Source organism: Cupressus sempervirens, chromosome 4 (genome assembly GCF_028749045.1).
Source record: "Cupressus sempervirens isolate cs-2001-9-10 chromosome 4, ASM2874904v1, whole genome shotgun sequence".
In the NCBI taxonomy this organism is placed as follows: domain Eukaryota; kingdom Viridiplantae; phylum Streptophyta; class Pinopsida; order Cupressales; family Cupressaceae; genus Cupressus; species Cupressus sempervirens.
This window is the reverse complement of record NC_143121.1, coordinates 904464759-904490655: the sequence shown is the minus strand read 5'-3', so window position 1 is coordinate 904490655 and position 25897 is coordinate 904464759.

Genomic DNA, 25897 nt, shown 5'->3' with positions numbered 1-25897 from the left:
ATTAATATCTTAGAGGCTTTGTAAAGTTAATAATGCTACTTGTTATTTTACATAATTATAATAAAGAAATAATATTTAAATGATTAATTCTAATCTTTTAATATTATTTTCTTATTCAAAATGCAAGAACATTATTTTAAATCATTTCTTTTGCATAATTATTATTGTAAAAGAGAAATATTTAATGATGTAATTATAAGTCATTAGATATTTTTTCTATGTTTAATGCAAAAGGTGAGTCATGTCATGGCCTTAAAGAGGAGAATCAATTGGGAACATGTAGAGAAAAAATAGGATTTTTGGGTTGAGTTTGGCCTCATCATAACAGTTAAATGACATTTGTTAACTGTTAAAGCTTGTTTTAGAGATATTTTAAGGAAGTCATAGGGTACTTTATGACTGAATGGAGCTTTTTGAGCAAAAGACCATTATTTTAGAAGTTTCCAACCCCTCTTTTCCAGGCTATCTTTTTGCATACGACCCAAACAATTGGGCATGGTACTTATTGAGTTTTAGAACTCATTTAGAGAGAGTTCTGATTTTGTGGATAGAGTTTCTGTGACTACTCTGAGTTCTGAACTGTATTTGCAAAGTCTGCAATTCATTTTGAAGAAATAATACTAGTGACAACAGTGTGATCATGCTTTATGAATTTAGTTGTTAAGCCTTTTCCTTTCTGCAAATTTTGTGTGTGTCTTGAATGATTTGATAAGTTAACTTGTGAATGTTTTCTTTATTCCTTGTTTTTTGTCTCATTCCAACACCTTTTTGTAGAAAAGTAAGTGTGCTTGCAGGTTATGATATGTGTTTATAGGTGAAATTAATCAAAGTGAGGTAATAATTTATCCTCTTTTTGTAGTTTCAGTATTAAAACCTTATTATAAATCACTTGTGCAAGCCTTTATAGGAAGATGTTCTTTATCTGTATTTCATAGAGCTATATAATCCTCTTTGTTACATGTGCGTTACGTCTTCATAGTAACTTTTGGTGTATCACCTTTTTTCTTAGTTTAAGCTTTAGGTTTTAGGTTTATTTTCTGCACTTTCTTACCTTTTCCCCTCTAAGTTTTCATTAAGTTTTAGAGTGTTTGACTAAAAGATCTAATAGGAGCTGGCCTATAATCTAGAGGTTTCATATCATTATCCAGTCTCACATAATGAAATGACTCCCATGTTAAGTAAGGGTTACTGAACATTGTCAGTTCAGTAGGGTGCAAATCCTAAAACATAGTAGTTTTGGCACGCCCAGTGGGACTGAGCACATTTTTCAACTATGCTGGAACAACTGAAGGTCATCTTTCAACTAGCCAGTAGAAGGTGATGAATTTATGAGAAAGATTCAAACACGAAGTTCCACTTCTTTTGAATATTTGCAGTTGGAAACTCCAAAAAGATGTGGAAGGAGCTTATCTAGGACAAAGCTAGCATCAAGGAGGAAACTTTCAGCCCCTGGTCTTTGTGTATACAATAGAACACGTCAAAGAAAAGTTAGACATTCAGCAAGCCCATTGGTAAGAGCTGATTCTTTTGACATATCTGCTGATTCAACTAAAAATTTGGCAAGTACTGGTTTTATACCAGCAAGTACAATCAATACAAGTTTTCAATAGCAACCTTTATAGCAACAACCAGTAAAATAGCCTATATAGCAATCTCCACCAATGGCGAGGGCATATGCTTTTGTGCCTTTTAATCAATGGAGTCCCTTGAATTTTGCTCAACACCATGATATACCATTGGCTACATTGAAGAGTCTGCCTGATTTCATATGAGAAAATTAGACTACAGCATATGAGCACATAAGAGATGTTGCGACTTTATGAAATGTACATCATGTTACAGAGGAGGATGTGGCTACTAAGCTACTGGTAGCATCATCAAAAGGAAAAGCATTTCAGTAGTTTAGAAGCCTAGATGTTGGTTCTATAGGCTCATGGGATGCTTTGGGTTAGGCTTTAACAAGACATTTTGAGGATAAGTCAGACTTTTTGTCACTTGTAGAGCAGCTCACAACCATAAAGCATGCACCACAAGAACAAATGATGGATTTTAATAACTGGTTTCAAAGGACTTGGACTAGAATACCTAATACGGTAAGACCTTCAACAGATCATGCTTTTCTTTATTATTTGAGAAGCTTAAATAGTGATATTTTAGTAATGATTCAATCTATGGGAGGTGTTTTGCTGCCTCAAGCTTATGAGATCGCTATTAGGGCTGAAAATAGTCTTATCTAGGCTAGTAAAATAGCCCCTAGGCATCCAATGCCCATTTTTCTAGACATTCAGTCAAATATACCATTGGTAATTCTGCCATTTAACCCATTACCTACTGTTCCTAGCTAAGAAATTACCATGGTAGGCCATTCAAATACCACAGGTCACTAGTACATTAGGCCCCCATTTTTGACCAAAATTTTTGACCAAAGGCCTATTTGGGTTGTTAAATTCATTTTTTTTGAAAAAATGGGCCTGATATGGTCAAAATTTTGACCAAATTTTGACTATGGTAAAATTGTTTAAATTTTGACCTTCAAAACATAAGAAAAAAGGTCACGGTAGTGTTAATTTTGTTTTGGGGCACACCGTGACTACAATGGGTGGGAGTTTGGTGCAGGGTCAACAGGAGAGGAGAAAGGAGGTAAGAATTTGGTCATTAGATATCATTCCAAGTTTTTTATCTATCAAAAAGTTGTAGAGGCAGATTCCAAAACTATTCAATGCTTTTACATTTTCTCTTTCTCTTCTACTCATTGCAATTTAAAAAATAGAGCCACTGTTGATTCTTTCAGGTCACAAAGTTGTTTTATAGATGATGTTTAGGTTCATGGTTAGCATATATTTAAGTGCAAGGATAAAGCTGTGGAAAATTTATATTTCTAATATAATGCACTATTTGTTTTTTGTATTTCTTTTGCATGCAGGGAATCTCAAGATGTCTTGGTGTTGGAAAAATCTGGATCGAAAACAAAGAATGTAATATGCCATAGCTGCTCCCATTTTCTTTTTCACTCCAATTAGCAGCATTACCTCTGATAGAATTTGATCTAGACCCATTCACATAGGTTTGTGGCCATTTTACTATAGATTGCTTTGCAAGACATTAAACAAGAACTCAATCTTTGGGAGGATTGATATATTGTAGAACATCTATATTTGCATTCCTTTCCCCTTCATTACAGTAGTTTATTTTCATCTTTCTGTATGGCTTGCATCCAAAACATGACCTTGTTGAGTCAGGAGTCTTTTTCACTACTTTATTTAAAGAAGAAAGGAAGCTTAGCTTGCAAGTTTTCAAAAGAACCTCATTATAGAGTTTGGAGCCCCAAAAATGTAAATACTATGAGGAAACTATACGAGATGCATTGTTATAAGTTATACAAGCTTTCCTAGTGCAATCTAGAAGTAACCATTTTAAGGAACTATTTCTCCAAAATAGAAAATGTAATGTAGTGATTCTAGCAGACGGCGTGCATATGGGTATGCTTGTGTGGGAGAAAAAAGAAGAAGAAAAGAAGCAATTTGCTTTATCATATCTGGCTAAAGACACAACTCATACTCTTGAAGCTATGTTATATTCTCTCATAGATAGTCCTGTTGTAAATAATTATTCATTTTTTCCCTCATGCTTCTACTTTGAATGATTAGGAGTAGCATGTATCTTGTTGGTGTTTCAAACTACTGAAACTATCAAGCAACAAAATGCTTAATATCACAGTGAAATGACTCACACAATCTAGGGATTAGCCAATTCCTAATATCAACTATATGAATGAATCACTATAACCCAACTTCAACAAAACCAAACGAAAATTTCCTACTCTTCTGGCTCTGCTAAACCAAGGTGGGTATACCTAGGGATAATTCTAATGCAGCTATGTATGAAATTATCTTAGTTTCATTCTGATTCTCATCTGTTACCTTCACATACATACACAGCTCACTTCAATTCTTCAACACTCTCAAATTTATACACATCCCTTATCAGTAGATCTAGTCATAATTCTCCTTAAATTTACAAATATTCCTGGACATAATAGCTACCTAAGACTCAGGAATTAGATATAAATGAGTTGAGACCAGCATTTATAATTCTTGAATAGGATTGAAATAATTTTGATTTTATAAGATGACTTGATATGCAATAGCATAATTCATTCTTGTTTACTTCTGATTTATAGGACCAGTGCCTTATCCATTGGGCAAGAAATTGACTATTGGTGGGAGATCTAATTTAAATAACTTGTATAAGAATTAATCAACTGCAATCGCCCATCTCCATTCTTATGCAATATCCCTTTTATGAACTCATAAACCCTACTGATTTATTGAAGCATTTATATAATTGCTTGAATTAAAAGCAACAATAAAAGCAACATACAACCCATCCAGACTGCATTTAGCCAAATAAACCTTATTTAAATGACTTCAAAGTAAACAAACCCATAAACTAGAGCTAGAAATTGATGACATAGATATAGTGTAAATACCCTGTTGTATTATCCTTTCATATGACTAATATAATAACCAATAGAAAACCAATCAAATGCCTAGAATAGATTGCCATTTCTATCATTTCAATTTGCTTATCAGAAAGTACAATGGAAGCAAACTCAAAACCCCTGTATACTATTGGACCGACTGTATATGTACTCTTCTTGAAAGAAAACAAAAAATTACACAAGTCTTAGACCATCACAATGCCTTGAAAACTCATTTATATAGATATGAGTTGCGACAAGCAAAGGGAAAATGTGATTGATAGGTGTCCAAGGAACAAAACATTACACAAAAGACAGAAAGGTCACAACAGAATGCCAGGTGTATCAAATATTCTTTTAGGTAGGCCCATTCCTATTACTGCTATACTTATCAACTTTTGATTTGTTTCTCATTGTTTCAAATCCTTAGAATATGTGGCTGCTAGGCGAGCCAATGAGGGGTGATCTTGTGATGACTTTAGATCAATTTGTTCCTGTGGGTTTTCACTGCTTTCACCTTGAGCAGGCACTATTTCCTTTTCACTTTCTTCTTCCTTCAATTTTGGTGCTGATGTGTTAATGACTTGTACCTCATCTTCCTATTCCCTATCATTATCTGAACTGCCTTCCTCCAACTGCTAGTCCGAAGGAATATTTGCCATCCATGTGTTAAACTATATGTCATCCGGCCAGTTGAACCGCAAGATATCACCTTGTTTCTTTAATATATAATCAGCCTCCTTTTCAAAACCAACAAATTCTTGCATCAAAGAATCAAAAAATAACTGGACTTTAACCAATTCCTTTGTCATGGTGGCCCAACAAGCATGCCCCTTTTCATTAACAACTTTATTTATCCTTATGCAGAAAAGGTCATCTAGTTCTTTACTCTATTCATCCTTATTTTTCAATTGGTTCTTTCTATCCAAAGCACAAGGAAATAGATCAAATTTTTGATTCTTGTATTTATTCAAATAAGAAACAATTTTTCATTACAAAGCAACTCTCCTATTATCAAAATTTGTCAAGTCATTAGCAATATCATATAATTTTTCAATATGGTCATTTGAAGACCTTATAACTGAATAACATAAAAGCGTGATTTCTTTTTCCCTTTTTCCCCACTTGTTAACAATAGGCTTGAGGATTTCATCATGGGTTTTTAGTTGCTCCCATATACTTATTACTCTTGCCAACTGATCAAAAAACAAGGGCCATTCAATCTTATCTACCAAATACATTAGGGCCTTTCTAAGCTTATCCTCATATTACGTATTTAACTCTACAGGTAAAGCCCATAGTTTATTTTTTTCTTCTTTAAAATCCTTAGCTGTATAATATTCTGGCCTTTGAGGTGTGTCTGGTAGTTCTACAAGGGGGGTGGATTTAAAAGGTTCCACTGGAGGACGGGGGTATGTTATTCTTGGCCTTGTGGACTTCCCCATTACCTTGTTTTCAAGTTCAATTCTCCTTTTTACCTCCCTATTATAGGCCTCAAGAAGTGTTTCATATTTACCCTGTAACTCAGACATGACCTATTCCTCCTTCTTTGCAGTATCCAAAAGAAACTTGGAAGATTCCACATTCCAAGATGCTACCTGCACCTATGAGGTATCAACAACTCATCTCACAATTAAGCTTCCCATCAAGCCATATTCATTTGACTATGATGATGTGGCTCTGGATCCTCTTCTCACTGACCAACTGACCAATGCAACTTGATCTTCAACGAATGCAGTGCCTTGAAAGTTCTCTTTATTCTGGTCTTGCAAAGTCAATTTATTTGAAACAGAACTAAAAACTAAAGCATCATCAATATCCCAATTTGGAAACAATAAAATGTTAGATACCTTGACCATTTTCCCCCCTTCCTCAGGGCTTATATTTTGCAATTCTTTTATCATTTCTTCTTTAGTTTGGTTCTGAATCAAAGTTTCATCCATTTCTAGATGCTCTGTTTTCATCTTTTTACATTTCTCCTAAAAAATGTTCATGTTTGCCCTCCATGCAAACTGCTGAAAAGCCCTAGATTTAACAAAACTATCATCAGTCAAAAATTTATGACTTGCCTACTCTAACACAGGGTCCAATTCTCTGCCACTATAATCTACTACAGTTAGATCCAAACTTGGGAGGGAAGATTTTGGAGGGTTACCCTCATCTAATTTTGCTTGAGTAGTAAAAATACCTTCCTGTGATCCCATCTGTTTGATCTGTTTACCAGTGAGATGTTCTTCTCTAATCCTTAGAGGGGACTGAGTGGGCGAATATTCCTCAACTTGAGGCCTTTCTTCTGTTATTACCTTCTGCCTCTTAGGACTAGGCTCATCAGGTCTCTCCTCTTGGGCTATACTAGTGGATCCTTTTATTTTTTTCCCCTTATCTATAGGAACCCTTTTATTCCGAATTATAGTATACCCAGGCCTCTTTTGTACAATTATTTTACTAGCTCCCACATTTGGGGTGAAAGCCAATCTCCTCATGACCTCTCTAGCTTTATTAGGATAGGAATCAATAAAAAATTGTTTCTTTTCATTCATGACTTCCATTATTTCAGGGAAGGTATTCATGAGTTTACTTATTTTGTCAACCTGTGTAATAGCATTATCTAAAGGATCATATTTATTATCAAAACAATGAATGAATTCTAAGACCCAAGAATAAACTCTCCACTTTTCCTTTTTAGTTTCCTGCTCCTGCAATGAGAATTCATTCCTTATAATGTCCTCTGGATAATAAGAATCATGCTTGACCGGTCCCAACTTGATTTTATGCCTCAACATCTGATTAAAAAATCCCTCAGAATCACAAAAATGGGGATGAGATACAACCATCATAAACTGCTCCAAAATTTTATGCAAAGAGAGCCATCCCCCTTTTGTAATCACAAACTGATGGGCCACTATGTAGGTAGGGAAAATTGACCCTAATTTCCTTTTCAACAAAAAATTTTATTCAACTCCCCCTAACTACCACAAAACTTCAGCCACTCATACCTTCAAAGGTACTTGGTAAGGCAAAACATGAGGACTCCCTTTAAAACTATATATTCTGAAAATAGTAGAAACAGAGTAAGGGATGATATCTCCCCAATTATGTGAAACTTTCAAGTCATAGGGGTTATCCATAGGCCTAATGAGACTCATTAGTGATTTAGGGATTTAGGGATTGTCACTCAATATAAGGCACCTCAGCTTAGAAGCAAAATATCTATCAAATCTGACAAAACTAGCATTACTTGCATCCCAGGTCATATCTGCACTCCACAACTGGATTGGTAGTATTTCCCCATTCTCCTCTCTGTTTAGTTCCATCTCATTACCAAAAAATGTCACTCCTTTGAACAAAAACATATGCATTAATAGAGAGTAGTGACCAAAAGTTTTTTCCACCTTGCCCTTCGCAATCCCAACTAAACCAATGTGAATTTCTTCAGCCAAAAAGGAAGCAAAATAAAAAATAACATCTACACCGAAGGAAGCAATCTAAACCATCATGTAAATGAAACCAATGGGCATAAGTTCTTGCTCATCTTCACCAAAAACTTGGCATAAGGTCCTGTATATCTCTACAGCCTGGGAAGTAAAAAGAATCTTCTTAAAAGGCTCTCTAGAGGCTGCAGTAATTGTTGGCAAAGTTCCTATTGTACCAATATGTTCCCTTAGTGCACCTCCCTTGATTACATCCTTCTTTGCTTTATATTCATTCTCTAATCTAGCAGATTGATTTGCACATGGTAATCTAATAATGGTTCTAGGTGAAAAACCTCTCTAATTTCTTCAAGAGTAATCAAGACCAAAGGCACACCATCCTTTCTTCTTACAACCCTAATGGCTTGGTCATAATTCTTAGCAATGGCTTCAAGAAAATCATAATCCATGAAAACACTTGGGACTACTAACTTTCCCAAATCAAAATTCTAGACATTAGCATGCGGGGCAAACAACTTCCTTTCTGAAAACCACTTTTTAAATAGGATAAGACCAGTTTGAGTAGTTTTTGCATCCCTTACCCAATTCCCCTTGTCATATAGGCCATCCACAATTTTAAGCCTAGGGTTTAAGGAAATCAAATTTTTAACTTGTGCAGGCTCTACAGTAGACTGTGGGAGTAATTCTAATAAATCATCATGGACACAACTATCCATATAGTTAATTTTCCTAGAAAATGGCTTCTTAGTAGGCATTTTGACAGTATTGAGAGAATTGGAATGCCACAGAGGTTATAGTATGAGTACTTACTTGACTTGCTAAACTTGTTCTTCTCTAGACCTCTGTAATTGATCTTGAACAACTAAGGAATAGTTTTCACATTCTTACCAAGCTTAACATGACGAAATCAGTAGGCTCTTGTGCTCAAAAAATCTGCAATCTTTGTTCACATGGGAATGGAATTAATGAAAATATCCTGTATTATACTCTATTTTTTCCACACAGAAGCTTTCATTTATCATAAATGCGTAGGACAAAAAAATAGAGTGGCATCGCATTTTCTTTTTTAAACTTGTGCCATTGATCCATGAAAAATCCTACGACCTGGGAATGACAACTAGGCTGACTCAACTTTCTTCTTAACACATTGGTAGTCAAACTAATGAAATATCTCCATCTGTACCTTTCCTTCAAGGCTGGTGCTTCAAACTGGGCCCACAGATGACCATGGATACGTGTCATCAACTCGCTAACTCGTTATACATAACTCTCGAGCACCTTTCCACAATGAGCTAGTGATAACCACTGATCTTAATTTAATCGTGTGGCAGATAAGTGAAATAACCTTTAAGAACACAATGGTGGGTCCCTTGCTCATTAACTTGCTATACTTATTTATTGCACATCTGCTCATGGAAAGTTAACGAGCATCGTCGATCTAGATTTGATCTTGCGATCAGCAATTTACTACAATAGTGGTGGGCCACCACTCACCAACTCGCTATACATAACTTCCAAGCACTTCTTCATAGCAAGCTAAAGATGGCCTTTGATCCTGGCTTGATCTCATGATTAGAAATCTTTGTACTTTATACATGGGAAGTGGATCCATGATACCACTATCGCTGAGCTGGCTCAACACACTGGCACATATATATATTTTTAAATCTCTTGATGACATCACATGTCTTGGGCCTCGCCGTGTTTATGACTTTCAGGTGGGTCACTATGTCGCTACCGGCAAAAAAAACCAACAATCTAGCTAGCGACATGGCGAGCTCTGATGAATCAAATTTTTTTGGCTCAAAGATATTTCAATAGGACGCCACCATGTAATTTGATCTGCATAGCTCAGCCTTATCACGTCACTCATTTGGGGCCCACCTTTGAGGATTTTTTAGTTATATTACCATTTTTCGAGCAATCGCTACATCGCTATCAACATAAAAACCACAAATTTGGCTAGCAATATGGCGAGTTCTGGTAAGCACTTTAAAAACAATGCTCGAAAAAAGAAACTACAAAAGACAATAACCTATAGAGGGACAAAAGTGAAACGTGCACCATATTTTCCTTGGGATCCTCAAAATTACTTCTAATCTTAGAAAGACGTCGTCTTTGAAAAATTTGAGCATTTTCTATATCGCTATTGGCAAGTCGCAAGTGTTTTCAGTTAGCAACTTGGTGAATTGTTGGATAAAATTAAACTCTGGTGACACCACTTGCAAATATTTCCACATGCCTTTCTTCTTGAAATTGACTAGTCTGGGACATAGTACATGGTCAATAGATCTTCCCGCCAATACATTTCACGGCACCAGACTCCACTTTTCAGTATCACACATAATTCTCCGATGGTCGCTACCTCACTATGTGTAACATATGAGCATCTTGCCATAGTGAACATGCAACAATCGAAGATTCAAATCAGATCAGACGGCAAGATTAAAACCCCTTTTTCAAAAGACTTAACAATTGTCATCAAGCAAGCAGGAAAATAATATTCACTCCTTGTTGTTTGCTTTTAAAAAAAAAAAAAAAAAAATCGCACTAGGAAAAACTTAAAAGGACAAACCTAAGGCTTTTCATAGATTTTTCAAACGTATCAAGATATACTATGCCAAAACCTAAAGCCCTATGACTTATCAGAAACTTCTCATCTGATTTTTTTCATGATCCTAAGAAAATTTGATTCGCAAAAAATCAGACCAACATATCTGATGTACTCATTAAAAGATACTTTGTCCTCAATTGAGGGATCATTTTTGTACAATTTAATGTGAATAGCACACAAATTGTATTGTACATTTATCTGTTGGATGTTGGGTACGTTGATTTGACATAATAAATTAGTGGCTACTAGTTCTGACAGATTCAAACTTGTGAAAAAAATTCTAGAAAACATTTTTACTATCCAACATAGTTAACCTGAGAGACCAGCAACTCCATGGATATATCCACACAACCTCTGTAAGTTTTTTATATGCATAGCTATGGGTATTTTGTTTAAATTTTCAAACTTAGTGCCATCGACTTAAGTAGTCCTTGATATGTTCTACTGATAAGTCAGTGAGTCACTATTGATATGTAAGACATGGAAACAAATAGATTCTTATTATGGGCTAGCGTATTTATTGCTTCTGGGCACTAACATACTGCAGATCTTTACTTTTGCATTAGAAACCTTGTGACTATTAAGCAGTACAAACTTAATAATTTTACTACCTAGATCAGTGGGATCAAGAATGCTTTCGAGCACAGATCTAGATAATTTCTTGATTTCCAACTCTTCAACTATTTTTTGTCAAATTTTCACATAACTCTTGTATCACTTCCAATCCTCCAGGAAAATTCTTGTTTACTTCATGTTCTTGTGCTATAATGTTTTAAGCTAAGCCAAAACTTTTTGATGTCTGGGTTTTAGGCTTGCATGCTTATCTATTCAGTGAGATACATTATATGATCTTTTTCCTGTTGACATGATGAATTTTGAAGAATGCACTGGTTTAGGTCTAGCCCTTTTTCGTACTTCATTCTTGCATTTGTAGAAATGTTTCTTTCATACTGTTACTTGAATTTGTAATAGTAGCTTGGATAGTTATGGACATTTTAATTTGTAAAATATATACCCCCACTTGGGTCTACTCACCATGTCATCATTCTAGAAAGTTAATTTAGAGCAAGGTAGTGCATTGTAATATTGTGAGGCCTTAATTTTATTTGTTTTTTTAATATAGAATTGCAAATAAACAATAGCTTGGGAATAGTAAATAGTTTCTAGCTATTGCTTCCAAGTTCAATGACCCTTCTCATGTTTGTAGTTGTATCTAATTCCAAGCACTGCCCCATAAACTTATGAGTCAATAAAAAAAACTCATCAAATCAAGCTCAGTGTTATTCTCAATTATAACAACAACCATTTAGGCCAACTGTTCATAAACTACATATTGATATTTGGTTCAAACTCAATAGTTTGGATGGTGACTCTGATAATGTTTTTATGGTTGTAGAAGAAGAACTCATTTTTAGCATATCCTTGCTCAAAATAGTTTCCACAAAAATTAAGATCCACCAAATATTCTACACCTCAAAATAGAAAACAAGCAAATGATGCTAGTTGTGCACACCATGTTTACTTTGGTTCTAATTATCTTCCTACCAAATAATAGTATAGGGATTTTCTATAAAACAATGCTACTAGCTGCCACATTTCTAAAATGATCAACTGCATGCCACTATCGACTATACTCTTGCTAGTATACAGTACTTAAGATACCACTAAATATCTGAATAATTATAATTCAAAGAAGCTATAAGGCATAATTCGAGTGAATTTAAATACTCAAGGCAATTCCTAAGTGTGGATGTTTCAATTTCTTAGTGTCAAAACTTGAATATATTTCATGCTTATCATTTCCTCTAGCAATTCTTACGTAAAACATCATTAAAATAATTGTTCCCTTTGATAGTGTCAAAGAGTGTATATATATATATACAATATTTTTGAAGTTGTTTTGTGCTAAATGAACCTTTTGTGATCAAGTCTTGTAAATATCTTGGTTGGTACAACTACAAATTTCTTATTGGCTTTGTACTAGTACCCAAGATTAACATTGATGACATTAGTAGAATTCCAAGTTTTGCTCTTGTATTCCTATTAATTGTACTTTATTGTTGAATATGTTAAAGAAGAAACAAATGCCAGTTAATTTACAAACTGGAACTGACCTGAATTGCTTGATGTATTTTTTAAATGTTGAGATGCATATACTAAGAATTTTTTGTTGCTGCAGGCCAAGCCACAACTGACAGACAGGTCAAAGCTTCCAACTATTGTGGATCCTGTGATTAAAGAGTTACTGAACTTGAAATATCTTTAGCAAGTAAGTTGTATGCAAAATATTTCTTTTGGAGGGAATTGACATTATTTTTAAAAATACATTTAGTTTATACAATTTTACTCATGTTTTGATGGATAAAAACTTAACGTTCTTCCACATTTCTTGCCCATTTTATTTCATATTTGAAATAAGACATAATCTTGCCATTTTCCAATAGCTAAATGTCTTTAACTATGATTGGAATTTGGCATAAAATGTATTTTTAAGGTTAGATTGTCAGCTAGTTCTAGTTGATCGCCATTTGAAAATTAGAGATGCTAATCCTTTCATTGAAGAGAAAATTTATAGTGCACTACATATCATCACACTTACCCAAAAAAGTTGAGCCAAACATTTGATTATCTAGATTGAAAGTCATTTTCCACTTCATAATCTTAGCAAGAAGAACACCATAAGCACTTGTGAACCAAGTATTTATGATGAAGCAAGAAGGAAAGAAAAATGAAAAAATGTGTTGAGTCGAGAGATAGACATTGGAAAGAAAGCCATTGATTATAAAAAGTATTAAGATCAAGTTTAAAAATAATGTTTTAATTGACAAGCACAAAGCAAGATTAGTAGCTAAAGAGCAACAAATTTTCCTTGTACATCCATGTACTATCTCCATGATTCCATGTTTGGTCCTTAGCCTCTTTGCAATAACCACATGATCGATGATTGCCAAATAGTGCCAACATACTATGTGGAAAGGCCCTTTCTAAATCATATTTCAATGCAACAATTTATCAAATGATGGTGCTTTGAGGGGACAATGATCATATTCAAATGTGTGACTTTGGCTTATTGCTTCAAATTTCTTAGAGGATAGAGAAACTTACTAACTGTAAATAACAGGTATGTTCTTAGAAAAAAAACCCATACTCATTGTAAACAATAGGTATGGACTTAATGCATATTTCATGAGTTGTGGTTCATAAAAACCCATACTCATCAGCTTGAATTATTTGTTTAATACCCAATCCATTGAGGTGATGCTTACAATTTGAATTCATAACAACTATTTTTCATCAAATTAAATTGTTTGTTTAGTACCCATTGCATTGACGTGACACTTACATGGTTGAAGTATTGCAACTTCCTAGAAGGTCTGCCTACTCAATTCCATGATGATCCAACTTTCCTTAATCCTTGGGAGAATGATGCAGGAGCATCAAGGTCAAGGTTGAAGGCATGAGAAGACATTAAAGTCTCAAGATAACCAACATGACCATGTTAGAACAATTGATGTAATAAGACCCTGTGAAAGTCCTTTTTGATATGTTTGTAATCATTTTAGTTACATTTGAAAACATTAATTGACAAAAACCATATGTGCAGATATAAACATTAATCACAACATGTCCAATTTATTTGTAGGTATATTTTCCTATGAAGAAAGACCATGCCTGACAATATGAACCCAAAACAAAATAATGAGACAATGGCTGCATTGTGGGCTCAGTTATGAAGAAAACCTGATAAATGTTATTGTCCTTGCAAAAAGTGCAAGGGCTTAAAGAATCAAAGAATTATAATCACAATAGCCCAGAGTCATTGGAGGAAATATGGTCATGTTGAAGGGGGCTATAATTTTTGTCCATTGCTGAATGTAGATTTCCTACTAGAGGAACATGGAGGTGTGAATATCCAAGCTAAGGATAACACTCCCATGGAAGAAGATGATAATGTGCCAGAGGACATGATCGAAGAAGATGGTATTGAGGCAAGTGATGAAGAGGCTCAAAATGATGGTACTAGAAAATATGATAATAATGATGAAGATGGTCTTGATATACCTTTACTTGAGCAGGCACACGAGCCCTTATATGAAGGCTCCCAAACAACTCTACTGTCAGCTATAGTGTTGTTGGTGAACTTAAAAAGTTATGAATAGTATATCCAATGTAGCAATGTCACGTATGCTAAGGTATGTCATTTTTTTCATCTTCAATGTTAGCATGCAATTACTATTCATTATATTAACAATGCATATTTGTTGTTGTAGGTTGATTAGTGAGTTTTTGTTACCACCATGAAACATTTTGCCTCGTTCGTACCAAGAATTATCTAACATTATGGATCAGATTGGAATGAAGTATCGGGCAATACATGCATGTCCCAATGATCACATTCTATATCATAAACAACATGAATTTGCAACAGAATGCCCTGATTGTCATGTTAGTAGATATCGGTAAGATCAAATAACAAAAAAAGTGCCTCACAAGATTCTTCAGTACATTCCCATTATTCCACGTCTTGAACGGTTATTCAGGTGCACTAGCTTGGCACACTTTATGGATTACCATGCATGCAATAGAAGTCAGGATGACATTATGCGAATGCCTGCCAATGGTTCTGCATTTAAAGAGATAGAAGAAACATGGTCACACTTTAAAGAAGAACCTCATAATCTGAAAACTTTCATTGGCAGCGAACGGTGTCAATCCATATGGAGATATGAGATCTATTTACTCAGTATGGCCTATTTTTGTTATTAACAATAAAATTCTTCCTTGGATGTCCATAAAGAGGGAGCACATAATTTTGTCAATGATTGTGCTAGGTATTTTTTTATTTTATAGTTATCTAATTAATTTATAAATAGTGCATGAAAATGGTTATAATAATTACGTAATGTTTATGTTCATTCAATTGGTAGGTAAATACCAAGTTAAAGATATGAACGTGTATATTGAGCCCCTAATTCATGAGTTGTTGAAGTTATGGAATGGCATCACTATGTATGACATCTCTAGACTGATAGGACATTGACAATTTCAATTCCATGCAATGCTTGTATGGACAATACATGATGCCCCTAGGCTAACTCATTTTTGCGGTATGTTATATTGTTAAGATTGCATATTTTTGGTATGTTATAGTGCTTACACATTACTATAAAATGCTTAAGTTGCGCATGATCATTGTACATGATCCAATTATACATGATCTTTTAGGTCTTCAGACAAAAGGAAAATTTGCATGTCTAGTTTGTGGTCCGAAGATGAAATGTCATCATTCAAGAAGTTTAGGAAAGTAGGTGTTTGATGAGTTTAGACACTTTCTCCACCATAATCATAAGTATCGAATTGCCAAAAAAAATATTTTCAATGGGAAAGAAGAGACATCATCAAGGCCACGAAGAATGACACCTCACTTATCAAAGTTGGAATACGATCGACTAAATCATCGAGGTAATGTCCAATTTGTCATCTAAAGTTTACAATTTGTATTTTGATATTGTCTTATATTTACTAATGTTGTAACTGATGCTTGTGAAGGTTGTTAAGGCATCAATGACCAACTTCCTAGAGGAATGAAAAGTTATCCTACTCAATTTAATAGGTTACCATACTACAAGGATCTCCCAATTGCACATTTGTTTGATGCTATGCATATTGGAAATAATGTAATAGAGACACTATGGAAAATGTTGGATGGAAGGCATGATAGAGAACACATTGCTAAAATTTATACTGACATTCATGAATCTAATCATGCACTAAATTTTTTCATTGAATCAAATAGGAATGGAGACCGCATAAATACAAGTGCCCTTCCTTGGTTATTAACAGAGCAACAAAGTGATGCATTAAAAGAAGTCAAAAAAAAAAAAAAATTTCCATCAGGATTTGCTACAAATATAAGCACTCTTCTATCAAAGAAAGGTGATTTTGGGCTAGGGTTGAAGACACATGATTGGCATACCTTCCTCAAGGTAAGTCATGTTTTCTATTTACAGTATATTTGTAAGATTTAATGTAGTACCAATTGCATTATTTAATAATATATTGAAATGATCATTTTTTAATGATTGTAGTTCGTCCTACCTCTATCCCTTCCACAACAGTTTGACAATAGTATTAAAAAAGTTATATATGATCTTGGAAAATACATTTAGGTTAGAAGAGTGTTTTTTCTTAGATTTGTAGCTTTTTATTTGAAATCTATTGTATAATTTTATTTGAAATCTCCTCTGTGTGTTTTTGCATGTTGAATCTCTTTTAGGTGGTTATCATCTAAAGAAATTGATAAAAAAGATATAAAATATTGGAAGAGAAAAATTTCACAGCTTATGTGTGAAATGCAAAAGTATTTACCTCCAATTTTTTTCAATGCTCAAGAACACTACCTCATACATCAAGTTGAGGAGATTGAATTGTGTGGACCTGTACAAGCTAGACCATGGTGTATATTAGTGAATATCTTCCAAAGTTTGTAGCAGGTATCCATGTAGATCGCATTTGGGATCCCAACTGTAATGACAAATTCAAAGGGGAGTACCTGACCGGGAAAGGTAGATTGAGGAGAGTGAGAGGTAATTATAAGTTTTTTTTTGTAATTTAACAATTCTTATCCATCATCAATATATATAAGTTGTTTCTAACTGGTGTAATTGTCTTCTTTATAGTTGGTCATGAGTGGGATGCACTACACTTGTACATTGCAAACAATCTTGATTGGATGATAGTATGGATTGAAAAGTTTCAAGAAAATGGTTTCTCATTAACATGGGATGGTGTTGCATCATTGGTTAAATAAGCTCATTGTAATGGAGATCCCAATGTTACGCCAATGGTACTTGATCTAATATATGGCTTAAGAGATACAAAGGTATGCATAAGATTACTAATCATGAGACATAAGTTTGATATCAACTCATAGATCAATGAGAAGATTCTTGACATGTTTGAATAATTTCAAGTCAAACATCACAAAGCTATGTACTACCATGGCTATAAATTTTGCACAAAAAAGTTAGATGAAATGAAGAAAACGTGTGATTCCAGGATAAGTGTTGTCTTCGTGGTCACCAATATTTCATCTAGAATTGACATATATCCTCAACAATCTGAAAATTGGTACTATGGCATTTTGGATGATATACTTGAGTGTGACTGTGATTCATTCAAAATAGTTCTATTTTTCGTCAAATGGTTTAGGTTACGACTAAATCAAAATGATCTCGATAGGACTATTATTGAACACGACAGTGGATTTACTATGATTAATACAAGGTAATTTGAGCCAGTCGAAGATGAGCCCTATGTTCTTCCAAGTCAATGCGAGCAAGTGTTTTACTTTAGTGTTCCAGACAAACCAGGTTGGTCATTTTTTGTTAGACATGACCCAAGAGGAAGGCCAGTAAAGTATAATGTGATTGAAGAAGAAGATATTGAAGAAGCACAAGAGGAAGTAAATGATTATTAGGAACGACAATTACCTAGTGATGAAGAAGAAGAAGATGGTGATGATTTTGGTCATGCTAATGATAATGGCGATAATGATGATGATGATGCTGATGACGATCATGATCATGGTGATTAAGATGGTGATAATCATGGTGATGATGGTCATGATGATGATAGTGATCAAGAGGATGATGATGGAGATGAAGATGGTGGTGGTGACAATGACGATCAAAGTGACAAGTTCGATGATGATGATGATGATGACATGGATAAAGATCATGATGATCAATGAAATCTTCATATACGATCAATGTCAACTATGATAGGGTCTTGTATGACCAAATATTTCTTTCCAAACCATATGTGCACATATAAACATTAAGTAGAACATGTCAAATATTTTTTTAGATATAAACATTAGTTACGCTAAATTTTTAACTTAAGACAAATAATTTACATATACAATCTACTTTATTATTAATATTTTTTTTGATAAGTCTATTACTTTACTTTCGCTGCTGATTTCTAAGACTTACTAATTTTTCTCATAGGGCGATATGGATGCACCATCTTAGAAACCTTGAATAGAGGTAAACATTAATTATTATAAATTTTAATGTTAATATAGAAACAAATGTTCTATTATTATGTTCTTTTCTTTATGTATTTGGAGTTATTTTGATGAAAGTATACAAATATTTGATGTCATAAATGATAGGAAAAAGCTATAATGATCGCTAATCAAATGCAATCTAAAATACGAGCATCATATCTACATGACATTGGCCTTAGTATTGACCCTATATTCATCACCCAACAAATTATGCAAAGATACACTGATGAGCTTGTTAAAATTATCATCAAGGGTGACAGAAGTGAGGAGAAAGAGGCACTGAGAATAGAATTGGACCGCAGAATCTAATCTTTGAAAGCAAGCAGTAATAGAAGTTCAATAGATATTAATATTTTATAGTATCTTATGGATCATGATCTCTAATTTAATGTGTTCTTGTATAGACATATGTGCTAGTTGCGAGGTCACATGGTGAACATGGTCAGGATTGTTGCGCAATACCTTCGTGTAAGTAACACTTTGTTTGTTTTTATCAACATTATAACACTTACCTTTTTTTTTGTGGATGTTTCTCGCTAGTATCCCATTTGATATTTATCCATTGCAAATGTTGTTGCTAACAATATTTTATTCTTCAGCTCATGATAAAGTGCGGCCTCCTCCTTCAGTTGGCAGTCCACTATTGTCTACTACATTGTTGGCAAGAAGGACCATGCAAACATCATCGTCTATGCTCAGTAGAACTGGTAAAACTTTGTTTTGCTATATTTTGTAATGTGTTATATTTTGTAATATCTTTCTACAAGTTGATGAACAAGGATGTAGAATATTAGTGCTTAAATGATGTCTACAGAAGCTTGCATACACACAAACACATGCATACACACACCATGCATACATACATACATAGTTATATATATATATATATATATATATAACCACACATAGAGAGACATGGACATAGGCAGGGAGGTAGACCAATAGAGAGCAGTACTACTGAAGCTGATCCATTTCCTAGAGCAGTTCATGTGATTAGTATTGGTTCGTATGGAGGGACATTGTTGCTGAATAAGAAAACTATATTTCCATTAAGAGAACAAAAGCTTCCAAGTGCTTTAAAATTGATATTATTTAAAGTGTAAATTTAGTTTACTTTTACATTACTCATTTTGGACTGATAAATCCTTTATGTTTTTGTAGGTAATAATGCTTTCTTTGAACATCTTTTTCATATGACATTAAGACTATTTGGACCCACTATACGTAAAAGGTACGTAGTTTCATATCATTGCTACATAATTTTTGTTTTCTTCTATTTATTGTAATATATTAAAGTTATTAATCTAAAAATCTATTTGTTTTTAAAAAGGTGGAATTTACAAGCTGTGGAATTAAAAAATCAGCTGATTGCATCCATTGAGGAGAAATTTGGAAAAAAACATTTTTGACACTAGCCTACTTCTGAAAAGAGCAACAAAGCATATAAAGACTGTGAGGGATCAATATAGAAGGGCTCTTAAGGATAAGTACGATCGTCCTCCTATGATTCCACTGATGGAGTGGAATGAAATAATAGAAGATGCAAAGGAGAAAAGGCTATGTGAAGATAGAGATAATGAAGCAACACAGGGAAAAAAGAGGTATGTCATTATAGTATTAAGTACATTGTAATCATGCACTAATTATTGATATTTGTAAATATATAATCTAAGATGTTTGAAATTGTTCATAGATTGCAGGACACATCCATGGCTACAAAAGTGAGAATAGGAAAGGTTGGCCAACACAAACTTGGCTCTGGTGGCTATATGAATCTGCAGTCTTGACTTGTAAGTAGAGCAATGAATTTTGTATTTTTTTTTAATATAATGTTGCAAACAGTTTTGTTTAATGAAACCATACATGGAAAACTGACGTTATCAAGCAAAAAACATAGGGCACAGATTTCAATGTGGAGGTCATAGATGAAGATAGAAAAATTTCCTTGAAGGAAGGCTATAAAGTTGTGGTTGCACGCCTACATAAAGAATCTATAAGCCTTGCCCAAGAACCCAGTGCACCAAATGATATCTCATAGGTAAATTGGTCAGATGAAAAGTAAATGAAATTAAATAGTTGAGAAGATTCTTTTTTGGTATTAGTTTTAAATGTAAATTGACTAAATAACAATGTGTATAACATTTTACTGCAGCCTTCATATCCTACCATAGAACCTGCTCTTGACGAAGGCCATGATGTGCATTATAGTGGTGGAGATATTAATTTTCTATTGGAAATTAATTATGCAATTATGAATACAATTTAACATCTTCAATTGGAATTTGACATGTATCCTTTTTTTGAATATTTCAGAGCATGTTGAACATCATGCTGAAGTAATGGACCATGTTCCAAGTGTTCAACATGTTGATAGGGTGGCAGACCAAAATGTTAATGTAGATGAGTGGAATTTTTAGGTAAGAAAAATGAATTTTATGTTGTACTCATACTTAATTATAAACTTGTAATAGTTAGAAAAAGAAAACGAGTATGCCAATTTATCGCATTCACTTGTTCTTGAAACAGAGCCCCCTTTAGTGCAACAACCTTCTGCTCCTCCAAAAAGAAGGAGCCATCATAATTTGACATTACACGTGCCAGAAGAGGAGGAGAATGAAGTAGATATAGATGCTCCTATGAGCGCTTTTCTTAAGAGAGCTCAGAAAAACAAAAAAAAGAAATGATATTTGAAAAATCTTCTTTGATAAACCTTGTTGGATAATAAAAGAACTTTGTTTTGAGTAATTTTGTATGAATGATGCGTATTAATAGAAATTTTTAGTTTATGTTAATGAATATTGTTATGTGTTAATGAAGTTTTGATTAGTATTGTGTATTAATGAATTTTATATCATATTAATGAATGTTATATGATTGTATTGATTGAATGTTATAGTTCATAAATGGATGAATGAATGAATGAATGAAGTATGTAATTAAATGATAATGGGTACTTAGATTGGTGTTAGGGGGAGGGGGGTGAGGCCAGATGAGCTTCCATCTTCACATGGTTGGCCTTGTTAAGTAGAGAATATTATAGTATTCTTGAAACCAAGTGAAGCTCAAATTTGTTAAGTCTTCAAACACACATCCCAATTCTCTTTAACGAGACTAAAGTTTTTTTTTCTTGTAATAGTCTCATTGCAGTCATCTTTTGGTTCCTTCAACATATAGTTATTGCTTAGTTTAAATCCCAATTATTAGATATTTGTCCACATTGGAGTTAGTTTGGCATAGAAACTTGCATATTTTATTATATATATTTAGTCAACTGAAAGCAATGTAGAAAGCATTCACATAGTTGATGTCTAACAAAAGAAGACAAGATGCATATACTATTTAGCATGGAAATCCTTGTAGGTGAATTGTGTGTGTATGTACACACACACACACACACACACACACACACACACACACACATATGTATGTATGTATATAACTTCAAACAAATGTGTAGACTCAATTAGGAAGAGACACCAACCTCAAATCCTGCAATGCAGAAGGAATTGACCTTTGAAATGCAAAGTGTTTATAATGTAGGTAGATTTTCCTTGGATTCCTTCGAGGTCTTCAAAAAATCTGCCTTGTACTTATGAATAATCCACCAGGATTTGAAATAGTGTTTTTCAATAAATGGTCTAAACTTGGAATATACCTTCATAAAAATTTTGCCTTAGATCTGCTCATCATATTCAAAATAAGCCTTCACATGTCTGTTCACTTAGGTATGATTTAGGTCTTCCACAAATTTGGCTTATAATTATGCTCTTGAATCTCTTAAAATCTTCTTTGTATTCAAATGATATTTAATGAATTGATTGATACAAATTTCCTCATACTTGAATCCAAATATCATTATCATTGTCAAACATAACACATACATAAAATCATTTTGGTTATTCACTTGTTATACAAGTTAGTCTTATCTTTTTGGTTTTCACAAGTCATGCACTTATGCATCTTTGGGATATCCACAAGCTATTAGAGATGTTTGGATGGTTCATGTCCTTTTTTTGTGTGTTGTTTGTAGGGTTTTTGCCATGAAGTCTAAGGACAGACATGTTGGATGTTTGTGATAGACATGTCCACCAACATTTATAATTCTTGAACAGGATTGAAAACAATTTTGATTTTGTAAGATGATTTGATATGCAGCAGCAGAATTCATCCTTGTTTACTTTTGATTTATAGGACCAGTGCCTTATCCATTGGGCAAGAAATTGACTATTGGTGGGAGATCTAATTCAAATAGCTTGTATAAGAATTAATCAAGTGCAATCACCTATCTCCATTCTTATGCAATATCCATTTTATGAACTCATAAACCCTACTGATTTACTGAAGCATTTATATAATTGCTTGAATTAAAAGCAACAATAAAACCAGCATACAACCCATCCAAACTGCATTCAACCAAATAAACCTTATTTAAATGACTTCAAAGTAAACAAACCCATAAACTGGAGATAGAAATTGATGACATAGATATAGTGTAAATACCCCTTTGTATTATCCTTTTCATATGACTAATACAATAACCAATAGAAAACCAATTGAATGCCCAGAATAGATTGCCATTTCTATCATTTCAATTTGCTTATTAGAAAGTACAATGGAAGTAAACTCAAAACCTCTGCATACTATTGGACTGACTAAATATGTACTCTTGTTGAAAGAAACAAAAAATTGCACAAGTCTCAGACCATCACAATGCCTTGAAAACTCATTTATATAGCATGAGTTGCAATAAGCAAAGGGAAATTGTGATCTGACAAGTGTCCAAGGAACAAAGCATCATACAAAAGACAAAAATAATCACAACAGAATACCAAGCATATCAAATATTCCTTCAGGTAGGCCCATTCAAATTTCTATTGTGAATCATCAACTTTTGATTTGTCTCTCATTATTCTAGCTCCTCAGAATATGTGGCTACCAAGCTGGCCAAAGAAGGATAATCTTGTGATACCTCCAAATCAATTTTCTTCTGTAGGTTCTCATTGCTTTCACCCTAAGTAGGTATTATTATCTTTTTCCCTTCTTCTTTTTTCAGTTCTGGTGCAAAGGTGTCAATAACCTGCACCTCGCCTTCTTGTTTCTCATCATCATCTGAACTGTCCTCCTCTAATTGCTTGTCCAGGAGAAGATCTGCCATCCAAGTGTCAAATTGTATATCATCTGGCCAGCTGAACTGTAGGATATCATTTTGCTTTTTAAAAATATAACCAGCCTTTTTTTCAAAACCAACAAATTCTTGCTTCAAAGAATTAAAAAAAATTAGACTTTAACCAATTCCTCTGTCATGGTGGCCCACTAGGCATGCCCCTTTTCATTAATAACTTTATTTATCCTTGTGCAGAAAAGGTCATCCAATTCTTTACTCCACTCTTCCTTATTTTTCAATTTCTTCTTTCTATCCAAGGCACAAGGAAATAGATCAATTTTTTTATTCTTGTACTTATTCAAATAAGAAACAATTTTTAGTTGCAGAGCAACTCTCCTATTATCAAAATCTGACAGGTCATTAGCAATATCATACAATTTTTCGACATGGTCATTAGAAGACTTTATAACTGAATAACATAAAAGGGTGATTTCCTTTTCCCTTCTTCCCCATTTATTAACAATATGCTTGAGGGAATCATCATGAGTTTTCAATTCCTCCCATATATCTATTACTTTTACCAACTGATCAAAGAATAAAGGCCACTCAATTTTTTCCACTAAATACATTAGAGCCTTTCTAAGCTTATCCTCATACTGCATATTTAACTCTACATGTAAGGCCCATAGTTTTCTCTTCTCTTCTTCAAATTCCTCAGCTGTATAATATTCAAGCCTTTGAGGTGTGTCTGGTATCTCTACAAGGGGGTGGATTTAAAAGGTTCCACTGGAGGATGCAGGTATGTTATTCTTGGTCTTGTGGATTTCCCCATTACCTTGTTTTCAAGTTCAATTCTCCTTTTTACCTCCCTATTATAGGCCTCAAGAAGTGTTTCATATTTATTCTGTAACTCAGACATAACTTGTTCCTCCTTCTCAGCAGTGGCCAACAGAAACTTAGAAGAATCCACATTCCAATATGCTGCATATACATGTGAAGTGTCAGCCACCCTTCTTACAAGTATATTTCCCATCAACCCAGACTCATCTGATTGTGATGGTGTGGCTCTAGATCCCTTTCTCAATGACCAACTGACCAATGCAGCTTGATCTTCAATGAATGAAGTGCCTTGGAAGTCTCTTCTATTTGGTCTTGCAACTCCAATCTACTTGAAATAGAATTGAAAATTAATGCATCTGCAATATCCCAATTGGGCAATAATAAAATGTTAGATGCCTTTATCATTTTCCTCCCCTCCTCAGGGCTTATATTCTGCAATTCCTTCATCATTTCTTCTTTAATTTGGTTTTGGATGGAAGTTTCATCCATTTCTGGATGCTCTATTTTCATCTTTTTACATTTCTCCTCGAAAACGTTCATGTTTGTCCTCCATGCAAACTGCTAAAAAGCCCTTGATTTCAAAAAATTGTCATCAGTCAAAAATTGATGACTTGCCTGCTCTAATACAGGGTCCAACTCCCTACCTCTATAATCAACTATTGTTAGATCCAAACTTGGGAGAGGAAGTTTTGGAGGGTTACCCTCATCTAATTCTACTTGAGTAATAAAAATATCTCCCCGTGATCTGATTTGTTCAACCTGTTCACCAGTGAGCTACTCTTCTCCAATCCTCAAAGGGGACTGGGTGGGTGAATATTCCTCATCTTGAGGCCTTTCTTCTATCATTACCTTTTATCTCTTAGGGCTAGGCTCTTCAAGTCTCTCCTCTTGGGCTATACTGGTAGATCCTATTATTTGTTTGCCCTTATTTATAGGAACACTTTTATTCTAAATTATAGTATATCCGAGCCTCTTTTGTACAATTATTTTATCAGTTCTCACATTTGGAGTGAAAGCCAACCTCCTCATGACCTCTCTGGCCTTATCAGGATATGAATCAATAAAAATTTATTTCTTTTCATTCATGACCTCCATTATTTTAGGGAAGGTATTCATGAACTTACTTATTTTGTCAGCCTCTATAATAGCATTATCCAAGGGATCATATTTATTATCAAAACAATGAATTAATTCTAAGACCCAGGAATAAACTCTCCATTTTTCCTTTTTAGTTTCCTGCTCCTGCAATGAGAATTCATTCCTTATAATATCCTCTGGATAATAAGAATCATGCTTGATCGGTCCCAACTTGATTCTATGCCTCAACATCTGATTGCAAAATCCCTCAGAATCA